General features: G+C 45.8%; 1 protein-coding gene across 1 annotated transcript in view; it reads right to left on the bottom strand.

The window, feature by feature from the left end:
- Emp2 (epithelial membrane protein 2) overlaps positions 1-24,099 on the bottom strand; it is a 42,080-nt gene extending 17,981 nt beyond the window's left edge. The window contains exon 1 of the mRNA XM_005084558.4: positions 23,977-24,099. The gene's annotated coding sequence lies outside the window, so the exon portion shown is untranslated. The remainder of the gene's footprint in view (positions 1-23,976) is intronic.
- Positions 24,100-26,740: the final 2,641 nt, after the last annotated feature.

The raw sequence follows: 26,740 nt of genomic DNA, 5'->3' as shown, positions 1-26,740 counted from the left end.
CTGAAGAGGAGCCAACAACCCTCTCTACCCACTAGTCAGTCTGTGAGGCTAACATGACCCTGATCACCAACAGACAAAAACATTAAAACATACATACAAGTAAAATTATATGGACCGAATAGGTTATATTTAGGAATACATATGGATATACATATATGAATACAATAACAGTGAAAAAAGAGGCTATGAATTTGAAGGAGAGCAGGGAGGGATATGTGGAAGGGCTTAGAGAGAAGCAATGAAAGAGAGAAATGTAATTAAATTAGAATCTCAAAAAAAAGTGATGGACTAGAATTACTCACATGCATGAAGGGAAAAGGTGAATATTTCTGTTGTGTGATTATTTTGATTGTACTCTGATGCTCCTGAGACTGACAATAAAGTTTGTTTTGAATCAGTGGGTGGAGCTAGCTACTAGCTGACCAAAACTAACCATAGAGGTTTTGGAGGACTGAGGACAGATAGAGAGACTGGAAGAAGTAGGGTGTGACTTAGAGAGGGTCTCAGCCCTTTGGGATGGAGGAATGAGAGAGAGGTAGTCACCATCACGTCTCTACCGATTCTCTGATCATTCAGCTTCTTACCCCAATGTCTGATTCCTGAGTTTTTATTGGTAAGGAATAATTAGATAAGCACATCATCTGGAGCATGAAATCACGAGGTAGCCACTCACCCCTGGCTTTCTAGTCACTGGAGCTGCCATCATGGCTGCCTTTTCCTCCGTTGCCCTAAGCCCTCTGAGCAAGCCTTGGATTTTCCTGTTGTAGCCTCTCTACAACAGCCTCCAGATGCCACCCATTCCTGGCCCCAAACTCCACAGTCCCTAATCTCCACAGGTGCCTGGGCTCCAAATGCTGCTGGAGTGAGCTGCCCTTTGCTCGCTGGCTCTGCTTTCAGGCGGCCCGCGCCTTCAGTTCCCGCCACACACGCTTCTTCTGCACATCGCCATGCTCGCTTTTCAGGTGGCCGACTCCCTCTCCGCATGGGTTGCCGGTTTCCCCTGGACCTCCTCCTTGGGCTGCTGCCACACCAGGTCATCCCCCTCTACACCCACTCTGGATTCTATTGTTGCTGCCACCGACACACCCACCGTTACTTGTGAGCTACTGAAGCTGACCTCTTCCAGGCTCTGCACTGCCCAGCCAGGCTACACAGCGACAGCCAGACTCACACTCTACTGTCATCCCCAGCAGATCTTGTGAGACACCTGGGGATTCTTAGAGGTGGGGATTAGTTTAAAAAAAAAAAAGGAAAGAAAAAGAAAAAAGTTCCCCACACACCCTAAAAACGGGGAGTGATATTACGATGCAGGGAGTTAGGTCTCTCTGTAGTTCCTACCTTCATTGGACTGAGTCATTGACTAAAATTATAAAAAGCCCCAAAGAAGCCTTCACTGATTCTTTTTTACAAAGATTGACTTCAGCTGTAGGTAGAAGAGTATCAGATCCCAAAGTTAGACAAATATTAATTGAATCCTTGGCTTTTGAAAATGCTAATTCAGAATGTAAAAGGGTGTTTAGACTGTTAAAGGCAAGATCAACATCAATATATTAATGGATTAGAAATATAGCTGATATTGGATCTCACACTTACTTGGATATGAGAAGTGATTTCTAAAAATATTTTTAAAAATCAAAAGATTAGATGTTTTAATTGTGATAAGCCAGGTCATCTGGAAAGGGATTGTAGGCTAGATGTTCCTAAGGAACAATGTTGTTTTTTTTCTGGAGATAATCCAAACAGAAGGCCCCAGCAAAGGCTGACACTGGACTAATGAATGCAGATCAACATGGGACAGGCAAGGCAACCTTTGCCATTGGGAAATGCCTTAGGGGCCTCTTGCAGGTGCCCCTGTCAAATTTGATTCAATCATTCCCTGTCAGCACTGGGGAAACTCCTCCACAGAGTAATTAAAAGACTTAATGCCTATTGTGTGTTGTGAAAACCAGACTTCTCTGGATGACAGAAAATCTTCATTTTTTTTTTATTTTTTGTTTTTTCCAGACAGGGTTTCTCTGTATTGTTTTGGAGGCTGTCCTGGAACTCTCTCTGTGGATCAGGCTGACCTCGAACTCACAGAGATCCACCTGTCTCTGCCTCCCAAGTGCTGGGATTAAAGGTGTGTGCCACCAACGCCAGGTGAAAATCTTTATTTGATAAAATGAAAATTACAGGAGAGACCATAAAACAAGTATTTTAGCAAACTTCTATAAATGATCAGAGATCAAAAATACAAATGAGGTGTTGGAGAGATGCCTCAGAGGTTAAGAGCACTGACTGCTCTTCCACAGATCCTGAGTTCAATTCCCAGCAACCACATGGTGGCTTACAACCATCTATAATTCAATCTGGTGCCCTCTTCTGGCCTGCAGGCAGAACACTGTATGTGATAAATAAATAAATCTTTAAAAGAAAATACAAATGAATGGCATTGAAATTGAGGGTTTGGTTGACACAGAAAATGATATAACAATAATCTCATCAAAATCTTGGCATCCAAATTGGCATGATGAGTCGAGTGTATAGGGTCAGAAGGACAGAGAGGAAAATTAAAACCATGTATGGCTAACATAGCAATGAATTTATGGGGCTGTGATTTTGTTACAGCAATGGAAAACCCAGACCAACATTCCTCCAGTCTCAGAAACAAACCATAAACTAATGTATGTTTCTGAGAAAAATATTAAAATGTATTATCAAGAACAGCCATTGACCATTTGTGTTGTACATAAATAGGGCACAACAGCTGCTGATTTTTCAAAGGTACCAACAGCCCTACCTTTAAAATGGTTAACTGACAAACCTGTCTAGGTGAAACAATGGCCTTGACATCAGAAAAATTAAAGGCATTAGAACAGCTGGTACAAGAGCAGCTAAATGCTCAATGTATTGAAGAACTGACCAGTATTTGTAATTCTCCTATATTTGTCATTAAAAAAAAAACCTGGAAAATGGAGAATGGTAACAGATCTAAGAGCTATTAATAAGGTGATTCAGCCAATGGGCTCTTTACAGCCTGGAATTCCCTTCTTTGTCTTCTTTATTACTTAAAGGATGATATAATATAGTGACTGATTTAAAAGACTGCTTTTTTACTCCACCTTTACAAGAACAGTATAGAGAAAAATTTGCCTTCACAGTGCCTACTTATAACAATCCCCAGCCTGTTAAAAGATATCAGTGGGAAATTTTCCACAAGTGATGTTAAACATCCCTAACTTATGTCAATATTTTGTATAACAGCCACTGGAAATAGTTCATACTCGGTTTCCTCAATATCTAATTTACCATTATATGGATGATATCTTACAAGCTGATTCAAAATGCATATACCTTAGAGAAAATTTTTGAAGAATTAAAAAAAATGGCCTTGTTGGGAATTAACAAATTGCTCCTGAAAAAATACAAAGAGGAGATTCTTTAATTACCTAGGATATAAGATAGTTTTGCAAAAAGTTCAACCACAGAAAGGACAAATCCAGAGAGATCAACTATGAATTATTAATGATTTTCAAAACTCTTGGGAGATATTAATTGGCTATAGCCCGCAATTGGATTGACAACTCAAGGACTAAGTAATTTATTTCAAACCTTACAGGGTGATAAGGACTTAAACAGTCCAAGAAAATTAATTACAGGGTGCACATGTGGATCATCTGAATCCAAAGCTTGATTGTATCCTGGTTATTTTACCTTCTACACATTCTTCTGCAGGGATTCTTATGCAGAGAGAAGATAATATCTTAGAATGGATACTTTTTTGCCACACAAACAGACTAAAAATTAAAGACCTATGTAGAAAAAGCTTCTGAATTGATTTGAAAGGGAAATTAAGATTTCATCAATTAGCAGGAATAGACCCAGCAGAAATTGTGGTACCTTTTACTAATGCTGAAATTTCCTCATTATGAACAGAAAATGAACATTGGCAAAGAGCTGGCAGTAATTTTTTTGGGAGAGATTAGCAACAAATATCCCAAAAGCAAGAGACTTCAATTTATAAAGAGAACTAAATGGAACCTTCCTCACATTGTACAATGCTTTATTAACTTAAATTTTAAATGCTAATGATAAAGGAATGACAGCTGCTGAGAGACATTGAAAAATAGAAAAAACCCAGCCTCTATACTTTAAAGATGTGTTGACCTCAAAATGGAAACCAGGATATGTGCTACATTGGGGAAGAGGTTTTGCTTTTGTTTCCACAGAAGAAATGTATGGATATCATCAAAAATTGATAAAGATTAGATTAGATTTGAACAGGAGAGATCTGTTGATTAAAAGAGGCAACAGTTAATCAAACAGTGTAACCATTCATTCTTAACTAACTTATAAGATTAACAAATGCCTTGGCTAGAGAGATGGCTCAGCTGGTCTTCCAGAGTTCCTGAGTTCAATTCCCAGATACCACATGATGGCTTACAACCATCTATAATGAGCTTTCCTGCCTTCTTCTGGCCTGCAGCAATACAAGCAGGCAGAACACTGTATACATAATAAATAAATCTTTAATAAAAAGGGGGGTTGGAGAAATGTCTCAGTGGTTAAGAGCACTGACTGTTCTTCCAAAGGACATGGGTTCAATTCCCAGCACCCACATGGTATCTTACAACTGTTTGCAACTTCAGTTCAATAGAACCCAACATCTTCACACAGATATTCTTGCAGGCAAAATACCAATGCACATAAAAAAATTATACTAACAAATGCCTTTCAAAGTTGATCAGACATGGCCTGCCAAAAAGGAAACTCCCAAAAGTTATAGTTGGGGCAGGGTTTTGTTTTTGTCTTTCCAGGAGAATGAGGCATCTAGCTAAGGAATTGGAAGACAACTGGACAAATGGGAAATCTGAAGAAAAAGGGTGAATGATCAGAGAAAATGCCCCAAGAAAAAGAGTAAATTGGCCTATTGGTATATCACATCTCCAACAGGATAAAATTTCATAAATCTTCCCAAATGTTTCTTTCTGCTTTTCTTTACAGACATATAAGGCAAATGGCATTTTTTTAGTCCCAAAGTTGGCTCTATCGTTCTCTAAATGTAAGTAGGCATGCTTGTTAAAGAAAAATCCAAAATCTCTGTCTTATGTCAGAAGAGCCACCTTGTATGGGACAGAAGGAAACCAAAATTAAGGAACTATTCTATTGACATTCATCTCATAATCCTTTGGTTTTATTTTGGCTCCTTAAAACTTTTCTTAAGGTATAAATACTATCTCAAAATTTATAAGATACATACACACACACACATTTTAACGTTTGTTCTATTAATGGTCATATAGTGTACTAATTCTAGAAAAAGTTTAATTTCAGCCTTGAGTCCTATCAGATAACTAGGAATTAAGTTTTTGTACTCTGGATGCACATAACAAATATTGATCCTCTAACCTCTCCAAGATCTGCTACATATGACATTTAAAATGTTTAAGTTTTCTACAGTGAACCGTGACCATGCCTAACAGCAATCTTTGAAGTCTCCAAAAGGATAGTGGGGCCTCACAATGACAATTCCACCTGGATTATGGTAATGCCACTAGGCTGGCAAACACTACCCAAAGATCAGTTTTGAATTACAAACTGCTCAGAAAAATTTCAAGGTGCCTGGTTGAGATGGTCCAACCTCATGTACTACTCCAACCAGGACTTCAGATAAGTCCTGCACTTTCCCATTACACAGAGACTGTCAACAAGTGATAAAGCTAGCTCTCCCAGGACTTGACCATTATCCCAATTTTCTCAGGATCCCCTAGAGAGGTTATTGGGAATAAATCTAGACAGCACAACACCCATATTCCCAAGAAGTGGGGTGAGTAGTTTTGGTCACCCAATGTGTTTTGGATATTTGTCATCATTTAGGGGGATCAGTTACAAGTTGTTATTGGTAATGATCAGGAAAAAAGTTAAACAAAGGAGATTATATTCAGGGATCTCATTCTGAAAAGAAAAGGGAGGATATAGAAATGATTGGATAAAAGGGTAGATTATTGAATCTACCTTTAAACTAAAAAAGCAACTACCAATCTTAAATATTTTACATTGGTATGGACTTTTGTATATTGATACAAATTTAAGCTTATTTTTGTTAAAACATACTGTATGTAAGTTTCTACTCTTGTTTAAGGTATTGTACCTATGCAGCTCATTTAACAATGCAATGTAAATTTCTAGTCCTTGAAAGTTATTATTACAAATTATTTAGGATAATAAAAATGCAGGTTAATAAATAATCACCTATTACAATCAAACTTGTAGTCATGCTAGGTTTGTTTCCAACATCAAACAGAGATATGTTTTAGATAGACAGGTGGTTTTCAAACACCTCAGAGATCTACAGAATATGGCATTTACGATGTTTTAATAACAAAAGGCTTTTCACAACAATGAGATGCATCTGCTCCTGGCAGCACCAATCTACTTCAGAATAGATGATGGGCATGGAAGGACCCCTGTGGCAAACGTTATCCACTGGACAAGAAATTTGCTTTATCTTGACTCCTGACAATATGCTGTCCAAATTGGACAAGCAGGGCACAAAAGAAAGTGACTGCTGAACTTTGCCAAGACAAGGTAGGACAGTCCTTCAAAAGTCCTGCTTCACACTAAAGTGTCAGAAATTCTAGGCCTGTAGGATGAATATGGATGTCCCAATGTTACAGAGGAAATCTGGGTGACTGTCTAGGCAGCCAGCTATTTCTGTCATTCACATAGTTTTGGAATCTGTTTGCTCTGCATTTCCTGTTTACTCAGGTAATATTATATCCTTCTTGGGTCTCTGATGGAGACTGAAGACCAGGTGGTTATAGTTACAGTTTTCCTTGTTACAAAAATTCAGAAAATGTTGAGAGACATAAAAGCTTAAATAGTTTATCTAAGAAAATGAGGTCTACAAAAAATAGTTTTGGGTTGGTAGTACAAGTTAGGATAGAAAATTAGGAATAAAATTTTGTACTCACAAAGATAGGATAGAGAATGGAATATTTTCTCTGAATTTGCCAAACGCAAATGGACTGGACATTGTGAATGTAATTCTTACCTGATAATTGTTCTTACTGTATATAGTTTTCCTATGTTAGAGTTAAAACTTTCCCTTTTTATTTAGACAAAAAAGAGGAAATATCTTGTGATATTTTTATCTCATTCTGCCATTCCCAAGACTGATAATAAAGTTTGTTTTGAATCAGAGGGCAGAGTTAGCTACTAGCTGACTAAAATTAACCATAGAGGTTTCAGAGGACTGAGGACAAATAGAGACACAGGAAGCAGTAGGGAGGGAGGGCTTAGAGAGAGAGAGGAGAGAGAGAGAAAGAGAGAGAGACACACACAAAGACAGAGAGACAGAGACAGAAAGGGTCATGGGTCACTGTATCTGACTCCCAAGTTTTTATTGATAAAGAATAATTAGATTTCAGAAAACTGGAAGTATGTTGGGGCTGTAGCCTGGCTGCTGGAATGCTTCTTAGTGTGCACAGAGCCCTGGGTTTAACCCCAGGACTGCATAACTGGACCAGGTGATGCTCTGGAACCCCAGCACTCAGAAGATGGAAGCAAGATGATCAAGTGATCAAGTGATCAAGTGACCCTGCCCCCAAGAAAAAATAGTGCTACTGGTTTAATAATTAAAATGGTTCTCATGCCAGGCATTGGTAGCCTACGCCTTTAATCCCAGTACTCAGGCAGGCGGGTCTCTGTGAGTTTGAGACCAGCCTGGTCTACAAGAGTGAGTTCCAGGACAGGCTCCAAAGCAATACAGAGAAACCCTATCTCGAAAAATCGAAAAGAAAAGAAAAGAAAAGAAAAGAAAAGAAAAAAGAAAAATGGTTCTCACAAGCCCATGCTGTGACTGTTTGGTCCTGAGCTAGGGACATTGTTTGGTTGAGCTGTGGGGTTGTGTGTGTGTGTGTGTGTGTGTGTGTGTGTGTGTGTGTGTGGTGTTTGCATGTGCCACAGTGCATGTGTGGAGGTAGGAGAACAACCTTTGGGAGTCAGTTCTCTCTTTCCATTGTATGGGGCCCAGGATCAAACTCAGGTTACCCACTATGTCATCTCCTTGTCCCAAGCCGTGAGATGTTTAGAAAAAGGACCTGGCTAAAAGTAGGTAACAAAGGGTGGGCCTTTGAAAGTGAAAGTCTGGCCCTTGGTTCCTTCATTCTGACTGCTTCCTGGTCCATTGAGACTGAGAAGCCAGGAGGGCAGTGGTAGCTCAGGACTTTAATCCCAGCACTCGGGAAGCAGAGGCAAGTGGATTTTGAGTTTAAGGCCAGCCTGGTCTACAGAGTGAGTTCCAGGACAGCCAGGGCTACATGGAGAAACCCTGTCAGGAAAAACTGAAAAAAAAAAAAAAAAAAAGACCGAGGAGCTCTGCCACACACTCCTACTGCCATGCCCTCCCCATTTGCCACAGACTGAAACTGCTCTGACATCTGGGCCATACCTTTCTCCCCTTAGGTCGTTTCTGTCAGGAAGGCAGAAGCTGCTGAGACAGGTGGGATCTTTCCCACCGCTGAATCCCACTGACCTTGTGACTTGTTATGACAGCAAAAGGTGACGGAAAGGATGCTGCTCCGATTCCGAATGACAACTTTGAGAGGTATGTAAGCTCTTATAATTCCTCGTACTCTGTCCGGAGACCACATGAACAAGACCAGACTGGCCAGTTCACAGACAGGCTATTCCAGGAAAGACTACCCAGCCTCTATCTGAACACAGAGAGTCAGAACCTGCCCCTAGCTTGTCCACTCCCCAGGGCCCAATTGACCATGGCCCAGAGTGCCCACCCGGAGAATCCTAAACCACAACCAAGTTCTGCTGAAGTTGTCACATTCCAGGAAGACTTGTACATAGCAGGAGCTGACTGATCCACTAGATGCTACCGCTTCGTCATAGCCCGAGCTCCCCAAGGACAGAAACCACTTCTCACCCCACCCAGTATCAAGGCTGTTCAGCAAATACTTATGTGGAGGTCCTAGCAGGGAGCACGTTCTCGCATGCTCTAACACGTTCTAGCAGGTAGCTATTCTAAACCCTTGAGTGAAGGTCAGCCTTCCTCTATCGAGGAAGAATGTCCTTTTCTAATGCATGTGAAACTTGGAGGAGTGGCATGGAACGTGAGGGAGGAAGAGGACCCCCAGCAAACCAGGATGATCCCATGTGCAATACTTTCATTGAATGTCTGTGAGTCTGCGCACAACAGCTAATTACTGTTATTCCATCAGTGACTGCTTCCTGCCCCAGACAATGACAGAGCTCACACCAGCTGTGATCATCCCAGGGGCTTCCTGTAATTAACACTATTCAGTCAACCCACCAGGCAGCCCAGAGAGGGTGCTTATAGCATACAGTGGGGGGAGGGGCTGACTAGGAATGGGATGCTAGGAAGGCACCAGATTCAGGGTGCTCCCAGTCCATGCACCCATTAGCAATATTTTTCTTTCTAGAGCATTTTGTATTAGTGACTTGGACGTTCCCAGACGAACTCCACTCAAAGGCCACGTCCTCTTTCATAAGGGGCCGGAGCTGCTACTCTGTAGATGGGTTTTTCAGGCAACTCATCCAGAAAGCCATCCGATTAATAAGTTAATAGAGGTCTGAGCAGGAAAGCAGACTAGCAGCAGGAAGTAATTCTAGCAAAAGAAGGTGTGAACACAGGCTGGGCTGGGCTGTGGCTGGGAGGTAGAAATCTTGCCTAGCATGCTCAAAGCTCTGGGTTTGACCCTCACCACCACATGCAACCGGCAGAGTGGCACATGCCTGTGAACCCAACGCTTGAAAAGGGGGAGGCAGAGGACCAAGAATTCAAGGTCATCTTTGGCTATATAGCAATCTTGGTGCCAGCCTGGGTTACTGGAGCCCTGTCTTAAAAAAAAAAAAAAAAAAAAAAAAAAAAAAAGGCCAAAGGCCAAAGCCTGGCAGACCAGATGGGTCTAGCTGCGGAACTGTTGTGCGTTGGTTTCCCCATTCAAGATAGTGGGGGTGACATGGGTATAGCCACCTCCTGGGTCTGGGGGATAATTAAATGAAAGCACTCTGGCCAGAGGCTGGCATAGTGCAGACACTGTGGGCCTGTGATCGTCCCCAGTCAAAGGGTAGACCTTTGTGAGCAGAGGTACCCAGAACAAGGCCACACCTACGGGAAAGGCTGACTGATGAGAGTGTGGAGAGTCAGTCAGAACATGGCAGGACCAGAGACAAATTACCTTGCTCCACCTTTAGTCCCCTTAGCCAGCCATTGTCACCCTCTGTGTTTGACCTAACATCCTGTGACCGTCAGAGGAATCATTTTGGGACAGACACACTTAGCAGAGCACCAGTCCCCAGCCATACAAGCTAAGACTGCTCCCAGACAGCATCTGAAACCTCTACCAGAGATGACCCTCCAACGTCTACCTACAGCCTTCACAGGTGTATCTGAAAAATGACCTTCTGTTTTGTGACTACAAAAATCTCATGTAACTACTTCCATGGGGAACAATTCACCCAGGGCAACCTAAGTCTGTGTTCCCTGGCCCATGGCTTCCATTTCCTTTGACCTAGAGCTATGTTTTACAGACTCCTCAGAATCCCCATTCCACACCATCCCCCTCCCCACTTCCCCTCTTCCCCACCGCCAATGTTGTCTCCCCCCATCCTCCACCACTCTTGCAGGGCGGTCACCAGCAGACACAAACCCCTTGAGCTGCGTCTAGGAGGAAGAGAAGCTGGCAGCTGTTGGATAATAAGGGATGTTTAGGAATTACTCCAGCTGGCATCCCCGCTGTCAGAGTACTGCCGAATGAGCAGCCATTTGCTCGTTTTTCAAGCCTGCAGCCTTCGAAGAAGTGTCAGGTCACTGGAGAGTCAGCTTCAGGCACCATCAGTAGCCTGTGCTGGGAGAGTCACATGGAAGCAAGCCACCATATGGGCACCTGTCCCAAACCCCTCACTGCTGAAGTCTCCAGGTACAAGGCCACCTAGTTCTCTGTGCTAGTGCAAAGCCAAGATTTCCTCTTGAAAGAATAGAAGAATTGAAAAAAAGGATTTTGCTCTATTTAATGCTATGCATATGGCCCCCTTGAAGTGTTGGTGGGGGGCTGGTGAGGTGGATCAGGGGGTAAAGACCCATGTCCCAGGCTTGACCATTTTAGTTCAAGCCTCAGAACCCACACAGGGGAAAGAGACTCTTCGAGTTGTCCTCTGACCTTCACACATGTACCTTGGTAAACATTCACCCATCCACATCTACATACATACAAGTAAGTAAAAGTAAGTAGTCAGTGGGACTTCAGTTTCTGGTGTTATTTTGTGGCACTGGGGACTGAATTAGCCTTATGTACTCCAGGCAAGCACTCTACCACTGAACTGAACTACACCCTCAGCCACCTTTTCTCTCCCCTGCCCCCACCCCTAAAAGAATCTGAGATAGATTAAACTACTCAAGCTAGTCTTGGACCAAACCAGGGCTTTTCCTGCTTCAGCCTCCTGAGTAGCAGAATTTCAGGCCTGAGCTACCAGGTCCAGTGAGAGCCTCTTAAGGGTCAGTCCGGCTGGGTGTCGCTGGGATGGTATTTGGAATCCATGGGCTTTGGAGCAAACAGATGGCCTTTCCTATTGTACATGGGCCTTGTCCAATCAGATGAAGGCCTGAGTTGCCCAAAAGGCTGACCTCCTCCAAGAAAGCAGAAAATCAGCCAGCAAATGCACAGGCTCCTCCCTGGGTTTTCTGCTGGCTGCCTCACCCTGCAGACTTACATGCAGGTCCTAACCATTGTGAGCCAAACCCTTAAAGTAAAACCTACCTGTCTCTCTCTTTCCATATATATATATATGGAAATATATATATATATATTAGACTCTCCCCTACCCATAGTTCCACTTCTACTTGCAACTACCCCATCAACTAACCACAGCCTGAAAATAAATTAAGTGGGAAATTTGAGATATAATTCATGTTTTTAAACTCAGCTTCCCTGAGAGGCTTGTTCCCTCAAGCCCTGTGTGTTCAAGGTGATTCTTCAAATCACCAGTCATGTCCACCATTTGGAAATGCTACAAGAGAACTTCTGTGAGTTCAAGACTAGCCTTGTCTCCAGACCCTGACCCCTGACCCATCACTAAACAGATGCTACTTTCTTAGTCGCCTTGATTTACTTCTTCCGGTCCTGCCTCTCTGGTCCAGGAGCACCCTAAGGTGATGCTCACTCATGTCTGTCTGGTTATTGATGACTGCCCGGGACTTCATACACAGCACACACCATCAGGAGCATTCTTCTTCCTACTCAAGCCTCCCAAGAGGTGCTCCCATGAGATTCTCCCATGAGGCAGTCCAATGGTAAAGGAAAATACTGCTTTAAGAAGCCACTGCCTGCTGCCGAGACATGCTGGGAAATGCATTCAGACACCCTCAACCAGTGCTTGCAAATGTCAGTAAAGACACAAAGGATGGGTAGTGGAAAGGGGCGGGGCTCTAGACAGACTTATCGCATACCAAGGCCAGTCCGCAAGTAAGCCATGAGGAAAGAGCACTAATGGAGGTTCTGGGCCAGCCTCTGGGGGTCTTGGTTCCTTCTGGAGGACCACAGGCTAGACCCATTCACACAGCAAGCAAGGATCTTTGTTCATCATCATCATTATTTTAAGACAGAATATTTATTTTATTTCAAGACAGTTGGCCTTAAACTCACAATCCTGTCTTAGCCTCCCATATGAAGAGATTATAGGCTCTCATCACCACAGTTGGCTCAGAGGTCTTGTCTTCCTTCCTTCCTTCCTTCCTTCCTTCCTTCCTTCCTTCCTTCTTTCCTTCCTTCCTTCCTTCTTCTCTCCCTCACTCCCCCTCTCTCTTTCTCTCTCCTTCCCTCCCCTCCTTCCTCCTTTCTTTTCTTCCTTCCTCCCTCCCTCCCTTCCTTTCTTTCTTTTTTTTCCCCTTGAGACAGAGTCTTATTACACAGTCTAGGCAGGTTTCAACTCCTCATATTTGTGGTAATCCTGCTTCAGCCTCCCAAGGATGAGTTACAGGTCTAAGTCATTGTGCATGACATTCAAGGATTTTTTTTTATTCCCATCCTGATGCCTGTATGTGGGCTTCTCCTGTGTCTGGCATAAAAATCCAGAAAAACCAAAAGGCAAATGAAGAATGGAAGCCCTAAAGATACTGTTGAAACTGGAATCTCCTGGGAGTCATTACCAGTAGTAGTTCATAGGTAAGAGAATGGGGGGAGGGATGCTGAGGATGGGAGGCCAAAGTCAGGCAAACATGAAAGGAAGAGCTGGAATTACAGCTATACCCGAACCCCCACCTTCTACAGTTGCCAAAGGACAAAGACTCAGAAAACAGCAAGACTGGACCCAACCAATGTGTGATCAAATAAGAGCTGTAGAAGAGCCAGGCTGGAGCCTGAGAGATGGCATAGCAGGCGGGGGCCCTGCCACCAAGCCTGAAGAACTGAGCTTGATTCCTAGATGACTCCCACAGGTTGTCCTCTGACCACACTTAAACATTTTTATTACATGAATTAGTGTGTGTGTGTGGTGTGTGTGTGTGTGGTGTGTGGTGTGTGAGAGTGTGTGGTGTGTGTGAGTGTGTGGTGTGTGTGAGTGTGTGGTGTGTGTGAGTGTGTGGTGTGTGTGGTGTGTGTGTATGGTGTGTGTGAATGTGTGGTGTGTGGTGTGTGTGAGTGTGTGGTGTGTGGTGTGTGTGTGGTGTGTGTGAGTGTATGGTGTGTGTAGTGTGTGTGTATGGTGTGTGTGAATGTGTGGTGTGTGGTGTGTGTGAGTGTGTGGTGTGTGTGGTGTGTGTGTGGTGTGTGTGAGTGTGTGGTGTGTGTGTATGGTGTGTGTGTGGTGTGTGTGAGTGTGTGGTGTGTGGTGTGTGTGTGGTGTGTGTGAGTGTGTGGTGTGTGTGGTGTGTGTGTATGGTGTGTGTGTGAATGTATGGTGTGTGTGGCGTGTGTGTGTGGTGTGTGTGGTGTGTGTGTATGGTGTGTGTGTGAATGTGTGGTGTGTGTGTGTGTGTGTGTGTACATGCACGCGCACCACAGCACACATGTAGAGGTCAGAGACAACTTTGTGGAACCAGTTCTCTCCTTCCACTCTTTTGTAGGATCCAGGGATTGAACTCAGGTTACTGGGCTTGCTCAGCAATTGTCTTCACCCACTGGACAATCTCACTGGCCCTTGTGTAGTAATATTTTAAGGACTATTTGCCTCACATTGTGAACTGAGGCTGAGTTTAGAATGTGCACACAAAAATGAACAGAATACATTTCCATATGCTATATGTAAAAAGAAATCTCATTTTCTAAGCAGTCTTCTCTGGAGACTCAAGGAAGGAATCTGCCTTCCGGAAGAGGAAATGGGTTTCTTTGTGCAATGCAGAGGGTAGAATTTCGGGCTTTCCCTGGCAAAGCGGGTCCTTGCCCACTGAACTGTATCTGCAGTTTTCCTCTCAATGTTTCACTGCATCACCCAAGATGGTCAGGAATTTTCTCTGCAGCCCAGACTGACTTTGAACTTGGCAATCCTCTTTGCCCCAGCCTCCTAAACAGCTGGAATTACAAGTCGGTACCAATACCCATGGGTGGGATGGTACACACCATACCATTAACACTGTCAGGGAAGGCAAGCTCTTTATCTGGGTTCCTTCACCTCTTTTTCCCTCCAACAAGCTCTGAGCCACCTGTGTAGATTGCATCTGCTAAGCTAAGTGGCCCTGGACTGCTGGGCAGAATGAGGGGCTGGAGACAAGCAGCAGGTCCGCAGGGCAGTCCCTGAGTGGCAGCAGAGACTGGGTGCCATGGGGGCAGCCTGTGAGATTTTTCTGGTGGTGTCTGGCTTTTTGGTGAGAGAAGTACGGTGGGATTCCTGAAGACACACCGTTGCCAACCCTGAGGGGGTCCCAGAAGTGAGAAGCACCACAGATTTGTCCTGTCCTGGGACTCAAGGCCTGGGCTTCAAATGACAGTACAGTTTCCCAGAGGGTGGATGTGAGGCACGAGCAATCTATGCTCCCAGCAGTCCTGCCCCTGGCTGCTAGCTCTTAGGTCTTCCAGGCTGTCCCTGCTCCTGCCTCCTCTCTCATCCCAGAAGCCTACAGCTTAGCTTGTAGCTTCTAACTCACTGTTCTCCCAGCTCAGAGAACCTGTCTTCTGAGACTCCTCCCAGGGGCCTGAAAAGGCTGCAGTACCCCCTCATAACTATTGGATGCATCAGTGAATTCAGTAGACAGACACAAGGTCCCTGTGCCTGATGTCACTAGCCACTCTTAAAGCAATGTCACTGAAAGTGACCTTGAAAGAATGGTCTGAATTGACCTGGGGAAGAAGAGTACCATGAGGAATGAATGTGTGCCTCTGAAAGAAGGGAGGGGCGAGGTGTTTTTGTTTGTTTGTTTCAGTTTTAATTTGGGGGGTTTCTTTTGGGAGGTGATGATGCAGGGGTGGGGAGCGATATGGAGAGACTGGGAGGTGAGCTGGATTAGGGTTCATGATGTGAAATTCCCAAATAATCAACAAAGAATTATAACAAGAAAATAATTGAAGCCTGGTGGTGTCACACATGCCTTTATTCCCAGCACTCTGGAGGCAGATGCAGGCAGATCTCTGAGTTCAAGGCTAGCCTAGTCTAAAGAGCAATTCCAGGACAACTAGGGCTACATAGAGAAACCCTTGCTCAAAAACAAAACAAAACAAAAACAGAAACCAAGAAACAAACAAAAAGAGATGGTGAGCCTGCAGGCACCTGTAGGGTCTAGGGACATAGTTCTTGGGTAGAGTGCTGACCTCATTAGCATACTCCAGGTAGAGTGGTACATGCCTGTAATCCTAGCACTCCAGAGGTGGAGATCGGAAGACGACAAGTTCAGGGCCATCTTCAGCGACACTGGAGTTTGCGGTCAGCCTGATCTACAGTTGAATTCCAGACATCATAGGCTACGGGACACCTTGAGAGTTGGAGCCTATAATCTCAGCTCTGGAGGCTGAGGCAGGGGACTGATAGTTCAAACTAGCCGGGGCAGCTTAGATCCAGTGTTAAATTTTGAAGAAGTAGAAAGAGCGACTGGGATTGAGCTCAGTGACAGTGCTGGGTTCAATCCCCGCATCACCAAAAAGAGTCAGAGGAACTGGGTGAGGCAAGAAGCACAGGGCAGAATGACAATAAAGTTGATGGTTTGGGAAGGGAAGCAGTCCTGTGTCCAGCCACACTCGGGGGACCTGAAAAACTACCTGCGAATGGCCCCACCCTTCTGAGAGGCTGATGTCATCCTCTCCAGGTGGGGACCGGGAATTGCATTTTATCACGACTCCTTGGGCGGTTCTGATGGGCGGGCAGCCAAGGACCTTGGCGCCAGATCATGCAAAACCTGAGATGATTTTTTTTTTATTATTTTAGGAGCAATTGAAACCATTGAAGAGTTTTTAAGTAGGGTAGGCAAAAGCCACCTAGCTAACTTGGCCAAGATGGACCCCGTGGTGAAGAAAGAAGGGATGGTTTCAGAAATAGAGCCTGTAGGAAAAAGTGGAGGGTGGGTCCTGGCTCCCATGGCAAGCTGAGTGTTAGACTCACTGAGGGCTAGGAACCTTGTCCTCAGCTGCCTCCCCTAGACACTTGGGTTCATGCCTACCTGGCTGGACTTTGGGACACATTCTATAGTTCTACACACTCTCTTGACATAAAAAGGAGCATATCATCTAATGACATTAAATGTGTTCATAGACATACATGAAGGAGGGCCTGGGAGATGGCTCAGTTGTTGGTAAAGTGGTTGCCTTGTATAGGAGAACCTGAGTTCAATCTTCAGAATTGATTTTTTTGGCTTGTTTGTTTTAAAAAGCCTTGAATAGTAGTATATGCTTATAATCCCAGTGCTGGGGAAGCAGAAACAGGTGGGTCCCTGGGGCTCACAGGCCATGCAGCCCAGCCTACTTGGAAGGTTCCAATCCAGTTAGAGACCCTGCCTCAAAACCAAGGTGGGAACCAGAGGAGAGGCAATGGTAGAGGCTACACATACCAGCATGAACACACACACACTTTCACATACAGAGTACTAAGGAACAGGGAAAAGAGATGACTTGTTGACATAGAGGGCCTTGGAGGATTAAGACCACCTATTTTGGAGGAAGACCAAAAGAACATTCTAGACCCAAAAGACCGAGGTTATTTCAAGAAGAGAAAGCATATGTTGAGCTTTGACATGAAGGGGGATCGGTGTTTCTAATGGTGCCCAGGAGCTCCAGAAGCAGATCCTAACTTGCAAGCTGTGAGATTGGAGCACGTTCCTTAACAGGCTAATTTATCTCTGAGAGCAGAGATAATAACAGTTTCTACCTTTAAATGAGTGCAGGGAGGTACTGCACGTGGCCAGCAAACTGCTCCAAAGGCAGCCATGGTAATTACTGTCATTACTACTGATAACACTGCTAAGTAGGGACCATTTTCTCCTGCCCTAAGTAATGTCAAGCTAATGCATAGTGTGAGACTCAGGTCTTTACCCACATGCTTGAGTTCTCTGCCAAGCCCTGGATATCCAGTTCTGATGCTATCACCTGCTTAGATGACTGACCATGACAATACTAGTTGGTCTTCTCCAAACCACTGCCAGCATTCACCCACAGCACCCAGAACAAAATTTATTTTGCTCATTGGGCATCCACTATGTGCCATTCCACAGATATGCCCACAGGGTTGGATGACACCTCAGCTCACCATCTTGTTCCTGGATGACTGTGATTGCCTGCAGTCCAGCTGATGCCACAAAGCCATGAAGCTCCCACCCTCATACCTGCAAAACCCCACTGTTCCCCAGTGTAGGAAAGACCAACTCATTGTTACTGAAGTTCAGAAACAGAAGTAACTCATGCATTCACTCCCTGATACAGACGAGACAGGAAGTCCTTCACTCATTCAGACTACACCCATTCATTGGCCTCCCTTTCATCAGCAGTAGTCATGTTAATTTATCTGATACACTCTTCTGGCCATTTTCCTTAAACAAACACAATTCATGTGGGGACACAGCATGTAATGAAATTCCTTGTTTATTTTTATATAAATGGTACATGTTTTGATATACAGCTTTTACTTATTATGTGTGTGCATGTGTGCATGCATGTGTGCTTGTGTGTGTGTGTGTGTGTGTGTGTGTGTGTGTGTGTGTGGTGACGTGGGCATATGCACGCCACAGTATACATGCAGAGGTCAGAAGTCAACTTTCAGGGTTGGCTCTCTCTTCCACTGTGGATTATAAGGACCCATTTCAGAGTGTCAGGCTTTCACAGCAGGTGTTTTTGCCCAGTCAGCCCTTTCACTGTCCCTCACATATAGTCTTGGTAATTTGCATGTGTGTTCATACATGTACAAGTGCAATGGTTCATGTACATGTGAAGGTCAGGGGACCTCAAGGGCTTTTTACTTCACTCTCTCCCTGCCTCCCTCCCTCCCTTCTTTCCTTCTGAGACAAAGTCAGTAGTATGGGCTCATCAGTAGTCTAGGCTGGCCCACCAGCAAACCCCAGGGGTCCACTATCTCTATCTGCCTGGTACAAGGATTGCAAGACATTCCATTTGGTTTTTTGTTTTGTTTTGTTTTTTAAGCATGAGTCTTGGGGGGGGGGTCAAACTCAAGTCTGGTTTTTGTTTGTTTGTTTGTTTGTTTGTTTGTTTGGGTTTTTCTGACCTAGCTATTGCTACATCTCCCTGCCCCCCCAAGAAAAAAATTCAATAATGCAGGCAACTGGCACCTTTCCCCAGGGACCATCTTGACAGCCTGAACCTTGTTCTTCTTCATGCTACAAAATAGTCTATAGAATGACTGAAGCGTGACTACTGGGGGAACACTAAGGGGCCTCCCAAGCCCATGTCCAGCCCTATAGGCCTAAGGAAACCCTTACCCACCATACTCCAAGCTTCCTGGAGGTGGAATCCAGCAGCCCTGGAGCAGGGACACTTGGACTCAGCACCTCTGACTAGATGATAATCACCTTGGAAGATGGGGAATCCCTCTCCAGGTTGCTCAGACTTAATGCTATTCGCTAAGACTGAGGTGGACAAGCCCATCTCCCCAGCCTCACATCTCGTCAAGCAAACCACAGACATCTCAAGCTGCTTCTCAGGCATCTACAGATCACCTCCTCTGACCCTCAGAGCCACCAGTGAAAGTCATGGGACCCTCACTGAAGGCGAGGCAACTCTTGGGCACTAAGTCAGCCATCTCTGTCTGAAGCAGAATATAGGGCTTTGATCATTGGAGAGCATGGATTAGTTTTCTCATCAAAAGTTTCTCCAGAAATATAAAAAAAAGCAGCCTAAAAACTTGAAATGTGCTTGACGTTGGTGGCGCATGCCTTTAATCCCAGCACTCGGGAGGTGGATCTCTGTGAGTTCGAGGCCAACCTGGTCTACAGAGCAAGTTCCAAGACAGCCTCCAAAACAATACAGAGATACCCTGTCTCGAAAAAAAAACTTGAAATGTGAAATGGGGCTGGTGAGATGACCCCCTACAAACTAAAAGTGCTTGTGGTACAAGCCCGACTTACCCGAGTGTGATTTTCAGTACCTACCTATGGTAGGAGAGCCAACTCCCAAAAGTTTTCCTCTGCCACATGCACATGGTGACAGGTATGTGCCTTCACACACAACAACAATAATCATTATTATTATTTAAAGTCTGAAATGTATGCATGTATCAAATTCTCAGAAAATTAATGGAAATGTTATGTTAAACATGTGTGGAATGTGTTCATTCCAAGCCCTCCCTTAGAAAAACACCTTCCTAAAAGAATTTTCACCAAACATAGATAACCTATGCTTATTGATTACTTTAATTAAGAAAAAATGGTGTAGAGTTTAAAAACCATTAACTTTTATTTGACCCCACACAGAAGTATCTGTGAAACTGTAGGTTCATGTGCTGTTCGCAATTCTTTTCACATGCCAACTAAGGAAAATACATAATTAATCTTTTTATTTTAGAACTAGCCTGGACACAAACAGAAATACATAACATTTGAAGGAAAATTCATTAATTCAAATTAATGAGATCATATCATGCCATATTCACTCAGTGAGATATTTAAAAATACTTTCACTTCAAGAAAGACAAGGTCACAAGGTGAGTATGTGACAGCACATCAGAGGAGAAAATTGAGGGCCAGCAAGATGGCTCGGTGGGTAAAGGCACTTGCCAGCAAGCCAAGCCCGAAGAACTGAGTTCAATCCCCAGGAGCCACAGGTGGAAGGAGAGAACCAAATTCTAAAAGTTGTCTCTGACTTCCACACATGTGTACATGCCAACACACACACACACACACACACACACACACACACACACACACACACACACACACACACACACACTCTTACATGAGGGACTCCGCTGTGGGGAAAACCACCTTCGTCTAGGAGCAATTTGTAGTGAGGAGCCAAGCTGTCCACCTGTATCCTACCTCATAACAGCACTTTGCGTCCCAAATTACTGAGGGCACTGATGACTCCTCACTCAGCTCTGAACCCCAAGTCCTATGAAGCTTCTAAAAACTGGAGCAGTCAAGTCTGGCAAGAATAGAACAGCCAAGCTGGTCTGTAGTGGCACAAGCCTTTAATCCCCACTTGGGAGGTAGAGGCAGGGGATCTCCCAGCTTGAGGACAGCATGGTCTACAGATGGAGTTCCAGGACAACTAGGGCTACAGGGAAACCCAGTCTCGAAAAAATAAACAAACAAAAAAGAATGGTGCAGCCTTCTCTTCCCTCTAGAGCCCTAAGCCCCCATGGAGCAGAAGCCTGGCTGCCCAAGAAAGGTGAGGGCCAGGGCTGGAGCTTGGTTCCGCATCTGACAGGTGCTTACTAAGCAAGGAGGCCAACATCTACTTGGTTTTCCTCCTCCCTACATGCTGTCCCAAGATAAGTCAGCTTCTCTAGAGCCCCGAAGCTGCGTCTGAAAGTCCCCAGATGCTCTGGGAAAGTGACACACTGGAGAGTGTTTTGCCCAACATTCCTCCACCAGAGTACTAGATGAAAGACATATGTTGCAAGAGTCCCTCAGTCCAGGAGGCTGGAATCCCACTGACCACTTCCTGGGATCTAGATCTGCCACCAGCTTTCTGTGCAATCTTGGGCAAATCATACCACCTCTCTGGGTTTGTGCCTAGCTCTCAAAAATGGAGATTTCTAGCTTCTTTAAGTCCTGAAATTCTCCAATTTTTGCCCATGCCAGTGAATGCAGAGAGCATTCACCCTCTGCAGGCATCTGTCCCCAGGTTGGCTAGCCTGGAGGAGCCCAAGTGACTCTAGAATCCTGAGGTCCTATGTTGTCATCACCATCTGTCACAGCCACCAGCCTCACTTGGGGTGTCGGGTTACCAGAGATTGTTCTGGCTGGGAGGCAGCCCTGCTGTTGATATTTTTAGTGTCCCCCTGTGAGCCCAACAAGAATCAGATGTGTTCACTCCCTGACTCTGCCAAAGGCCTGTTGACATCCCACCTAAACCATGCTCAAAGGACAGCACCTGCCGGGAGCAAGACAACACCTCACCAGTGATGGGGCGACGTGGGTACCACATTCTAAGCACAGACTCCTGCTCTTTCTAGCACACAGGAGCACGCACGTTCCTGCACAGGCAACCTTTGGCTCACCCTTCTAAGACAGTTTACTCCCCAGCCCCAGAACAGACACCCAAGTCCACCTTTGGGTCTGGATGCCCAGCTCTGCTTGAGCCACCCTTGGCCTGAGCACCTGCCCCACCTAAGCTTTTGAAACCTGTGTCAGAGCCCCCACCTGACATCAGACCTGGGCATCAGTCACACATTGCAATATGCACCGCCCCCAGGAGATGGCTGGACTCTGGTCTCCTGGTCAGCCTCAAAGTCCCAAGCCATCCCATGTGGCCTAGAAAGGTATTTTATATATAGTGCTGTCTCCACAGACTTCCTTCCCTGTAGTGTCCCTTAGAGTTCATTCACTGTGACAAAGAACTGCCTCCTCTAGTCATCTCAAGGATGAGCAGGGAGGCTCTGGGAACAGGAGAGGAGACCACAGGGCAGCTGAGTGTTGGTCTGTACCCAACAAAAAACTGACAAACTGGCCCTCCCTGGGCTTAATGCTTACTGTGAAGGTAAGTCAAAGAGAGAGAAAAAAACCCCAGATGCCCATAAGGAGGGTGTGTGCATGCATATGTGAGTATTTAAGTGAGTATCTGAATGCGTATTTGGGGGCTGCTAAATAGATACGCTCTGTATTTACAATTAAATTCTCCCCTGGGGCAGTGTCAGCTTGAGAAGGGGCCTTCCCTGTAGGTGGGGCAGCACCACCCAAGCTAACTCTTCCCAGGACTGTTTTGCCCAGCCTTGCCCTCCCCTCCCCCTCTCTCCTGGCTCCATCCCCAGCTTCCCACACAAACACCCTTGCCCAGATTGCAGGCCAGCCTCAGCTTCTGCATTTGAGGGACAGAGAAGGCTCCAGGCTGTGCGACCTGCTCTTTCTGCCTCCCAGTCTGACTCCTCAGTTCCTGTGGGGGTGGCGGTGGTATGGATCCAAAACCCCTTGGAGGAAAAACAGGTTCAGCACCTTCTGGCCACCCCTAGTGCCAACCTAGGTTGTGGGTTGGGCATCTATCTGCCCACGTACCTTGGAGGGGACCCACACCTCTCTCCCCATATCCCGCACTCCACTGAGGTATCTCCTGGTGGGAAGGAGGGAGGGCACAGTGGAGACAGGGAGAAGTTCTGGCTCCGCAGCCTTGAGTATCTGACTCTGCCAGGTCTCTGAGCCAGGTTTTTCCACCTTCAACAGGAGGGTGTGCTGTGCTAGGGACAGGCAAGGGTAAGGCTCTCTGGGAGGAGGAGGCACGTGGAGCGCAAGGCATACTCCCATGGGCTTCCACCCCCTCTTCCCTCGGGTCTCCCCTGTGACCTGGATGGAGCCTCTATCCTTATTTGAAAGTGATATTTCAAGGAAAGGTGTACAGCCTCCATGACTGGGTTTTGGGATTTCTCTCTGATTCAGAATGACCAAGCAGAGGTGGCTAGGGATGTCTCTTATACCTCTCATTGAGGCAAAATACACATAGTATTTATTATTTAAATCATTTGTAATTGTACAAGCGCACGGGCTGAAATAAACTAGCAATGCTGAGTAACTCTCATACTCAAAACTTTCCATCGTTCTCAACCAAAACTATACCTGTTCAATATTACCAAATCCCACCCATTCCCAAATTCCAATATTACCAAATCCCACCCATTCCCATCCCCTGGCAACCACCCCCCCCACTAGTCTGTCTTTGAAGTTGAAGATTCAAGGTGCCTCGTATGAGTGGGGTCCTCCTGAATTGAAGCTAGACGCTTCAGTCCTTCTCCAAGCCAGGCATGCCCATTCAGTTATACCTCCTTTTTGCGTGGAATCATGTGTGACATGCTCCCTTCCTTTTAAAGCCCTCAGATCTGTCACAGTAGGTAAGAGCAGGCAGGGGGGTGGGTCATCCTTGGCGCTTCCCCCGTGGCTGGGACACGGGTAAGAACCCAAGAAAGTTGCCCCTCGCCACTGTGGGGCGCCACGGAGCCCAGGTCCGGAGGAGCAAGCGGCCCACGGGGACTCACGAACTGCGTCTCGGCGCAGCAGATCCTGCCTAGTTAGCATTGCTTGGGGATCACACGCTGAATACCACAGGCGACAAGTGGGCTGACTACCCTAAACTTTCGGAGCATTGGGCCAGAGGTGGCGGAGAGGGGAGCCGCCCTGACTCTTCTCCAAACTTTTCCCGCCTGTTTGGGCGCAAAAGGCGACAGATGCCACTCAGGGGTGTCACGGTAGCTTCAGGAACCCAAAAAGGGAGGCCTACTTCCTAGGGGTCTAGAGCAGCGGGGCTGCTTGCTACACAGACCGCACCCCGGCCCCTCCCTGACTCCCACGGATCCCCGGGTCTGTCCCAGTGCCTAAAAAGGACGGACCGCTCTCCTGTCAGCCGGGAACCCCGACATTACTGATGTCTCCCGGGTGCACCCCCAACTCACCCGTCGCGGGCGTCTGGACTCAGGGGCGGGCTGCGCGCGGGGTGAGGCACTGGCTGTTTTGAAGCTCGGGGTTGGGACGGCTCGGCCTCCTCCGCCCTCCGGGCCGACGAGCCTCCTCCCCGCCGCCCTCTCCGGAGCCCGCCTCCCGGGCCGTGATGTCAGGAGCACGGGGGGAGGAGGGCGGGACCGCGGGAGGCAACCTGGGGACCCCCAGGCCCTGCCGCCACCCTGCAGCACTGGCACTCGCAAAGTTTAAGGGAGCTGGGAGCCTCTCTCTGGAGACATCGCTCCTCTCCTCATCTCTGTCTCCCTTCTCTTAACTGCAGGGTTAGGACCCGGTTGATCCCTGCTTCCTTCCTAGAACCCTCTCTGTTTCTCTTTCTAACTTAATGAGCTGGTTGTTAATGTCTCTGCCTCAGTTTCCACTGATGGAAAAAACGGAAGGCATGGTGGGACCTTGTTCTGAGGCCTAAAAGCAATACTCACACAGTGCCTGGTTCCTGGAGAGGCTGTGTAGCTGAAACTGAGAAATTAGAGTTCCTCCCCTGAGTTAAGACCACCATCAGGACAAGCCCCGAGATTCCACCAAGTCGGGCTGGCTCAGAGGTTAAGTGCCCATCCAGAGGACCCAAGTTCAGTTCCCAGCTGCTGCTCACAACTGACTGGTTCCAGAGGTTCTGACACCCTCACATACACACACCAATACACATAAAATGAAAGTAAATAAATCATTTGAAAAAGAAAAGATTCCTCCAACTACAGCCAAGCCTACAAATCCTACTGAGAAGTCTGAGGTAGCAGATCCAAGCTCAAGGCCTGCGTGAGCCACACAATGAATTCAAAGCCAACCCTTGATACTTAGTAAGACCTCCACGCAAAAATTAAAACGAAGGCTGGGGATGGGATTCCACGATCTCACTCTTGCCTGGCACGTGGGTTTCACCCTAATAACCCCTCTTCCAACTCCTCCCTGCAGCTTCCCCAAACTAATACACATACACACACCCTCACACAAATCACTCCCAAAGTCCTTAGAACTCCTGGGAATTCATTGTTCCTGAAAATGACTAAAAGACCCATAACTACCTTTTTCCTTTGCTTCAGTATCTCATCTGAAAACAGCAGATGAACAGCCCAGAAGGTTCTTGGGAGGCCCTGGAAATAAGCAAGGGAGGGCCTGCACCTCAGCCTATGTGTTGAAGGGAATCTTTTAAAATTGAAGACACTCAGACACAGGGCCCAGCACATTACAGCATTATTTTAGACTTCTAATTTCACAAATTTGTGTTCTTTATACAAACCAAAAGTAAAAGGCTCGTGCCTCTAACAACAAACGATAACTTACGAGCAGTTGTATAGTCTCAATTGGGCATTTCATTCTTTCTTGATCTTTTCCTTTTTTTTTTTTTTTCGAGGCAGGGTTTCTCTGTGACTTTGGAGGCTCCCCCCCCCCATATTTTTAAAGCTGTGTGTGTGTGTTTATACATATGGAGGTAAGAGGGCAACTTTGCAGTTGATTTTCTCCTTTATGTTGTTTTCTCCTTTATGTTGTTTCTAGGGATTATCAGACTCAGGGGCAAGTGCTTTTACCTACTGAGCCATTTTGCTGGTTCATTGATTTCTCCCTGTTTTCATTATTTTTATTACATTTACTTATTTATTTATTCACTTGTGTGTGTGCGTGTGGATAGCATACATGGAGATCAGAGAGAACCGTAAGGATACTGGGTATAGAATTCAGGTCCTCACACTTAGTGGCAAGTGGCCTTAGCATGTTGCTGTGATAAACACCAGGACCAAAGACAACTGAGAGAGGAAAGGGCTGAGTTCTCCTGACACTTCAGGAACAGTTCATCTTTGAGGGACACAGGAAAGAGTTTAGGGTGGGAACCTGGGAGCAGGAGCTGATGTAGAGACTGTGGAGGAATCCTGCTTACTGGATTGCTCTGCTACCTTATATAACCCAGGCCCACCTGCCCAGGGATGGTCAAGAAAATATACCACCAACATGCCTGCAGTCTGATGGAGGCTACTGTTAAATTGCTAGACCCTCTTCCCAGGTGCCTCTGGGTTTGTGTCAAGCTGACAACTGAGCTAACTATGACAGTCATCTTGCCAGCCCCTAGTTTATTTTATTTGTTTATTTATTAATTTTTGAGACAAGGTCTTGCTATATAGCCAGGCTGCCCGTAAACTCTCAACCCTCCCGCCTCTCCACCTTCCAAGAGCTAGGGTAACACACGGCAAATGCCACCAACCCTACTACCCCAAGCCAGTTTGCTGTGTTTCAGGGTTCGTGGGCATCATTTTAAAATCTGGTTGCAGAGCTCTGTAGAGGGTCTAAGTTAGAGAGTCCCTGAGGTGCATGAGACCCCACATCCAAAGAATCGCTCCCTTGGGCTTCCAGCTGATGAAGCAGTTGGTCTTGTATCGGACTTGCATGGGTAAAGCAGATGTAGACTCATTCCCCAAGTAAGAGGATCTTTCACAGGGGACAGCAGGCGCTACTAGGACCTGAGGCCTGTCTGTCCCACAGTCATCTGGAAACAGAAAACCCAAAGGTTTTGCCAGGAGGGAGAGTTCCAGTGGCTACTATCATTTAATAAGTATTTGCTACATGTCAGATACTTTACCAACCTAGCTTATTGTTGTTATTGAGACAAGGTTTCATGTAGCCCAGGCTGGCCACCAGGCTGGTCATCAAGTTGTTACTATGTAGCCAAGGACGACCTTGAACTTCTGATCCTCCTGCCTTTATCCCCCC

This window comes from Mesocricetus auratus, unplaced genomic scaffold (genome assembly GCF_017639785.1).
Source record: "Mesocricetus auratus isolate SY011 unplaced genomic scaffold, BCM_Maur_2.0 Super-Scaffold_100007, whole genome shotgun sequence".
NCBI classification, from domain to species: domain Eukaryota; kingdom Metazoa; phylum Chordata; class Mammalia; order Rodentia; family Cricetidae; genus Mesocricetus; species Mesocricetus auratus.
This window is presented reverse-complemented; position numbering and strand designations above follow the sequence as displayed.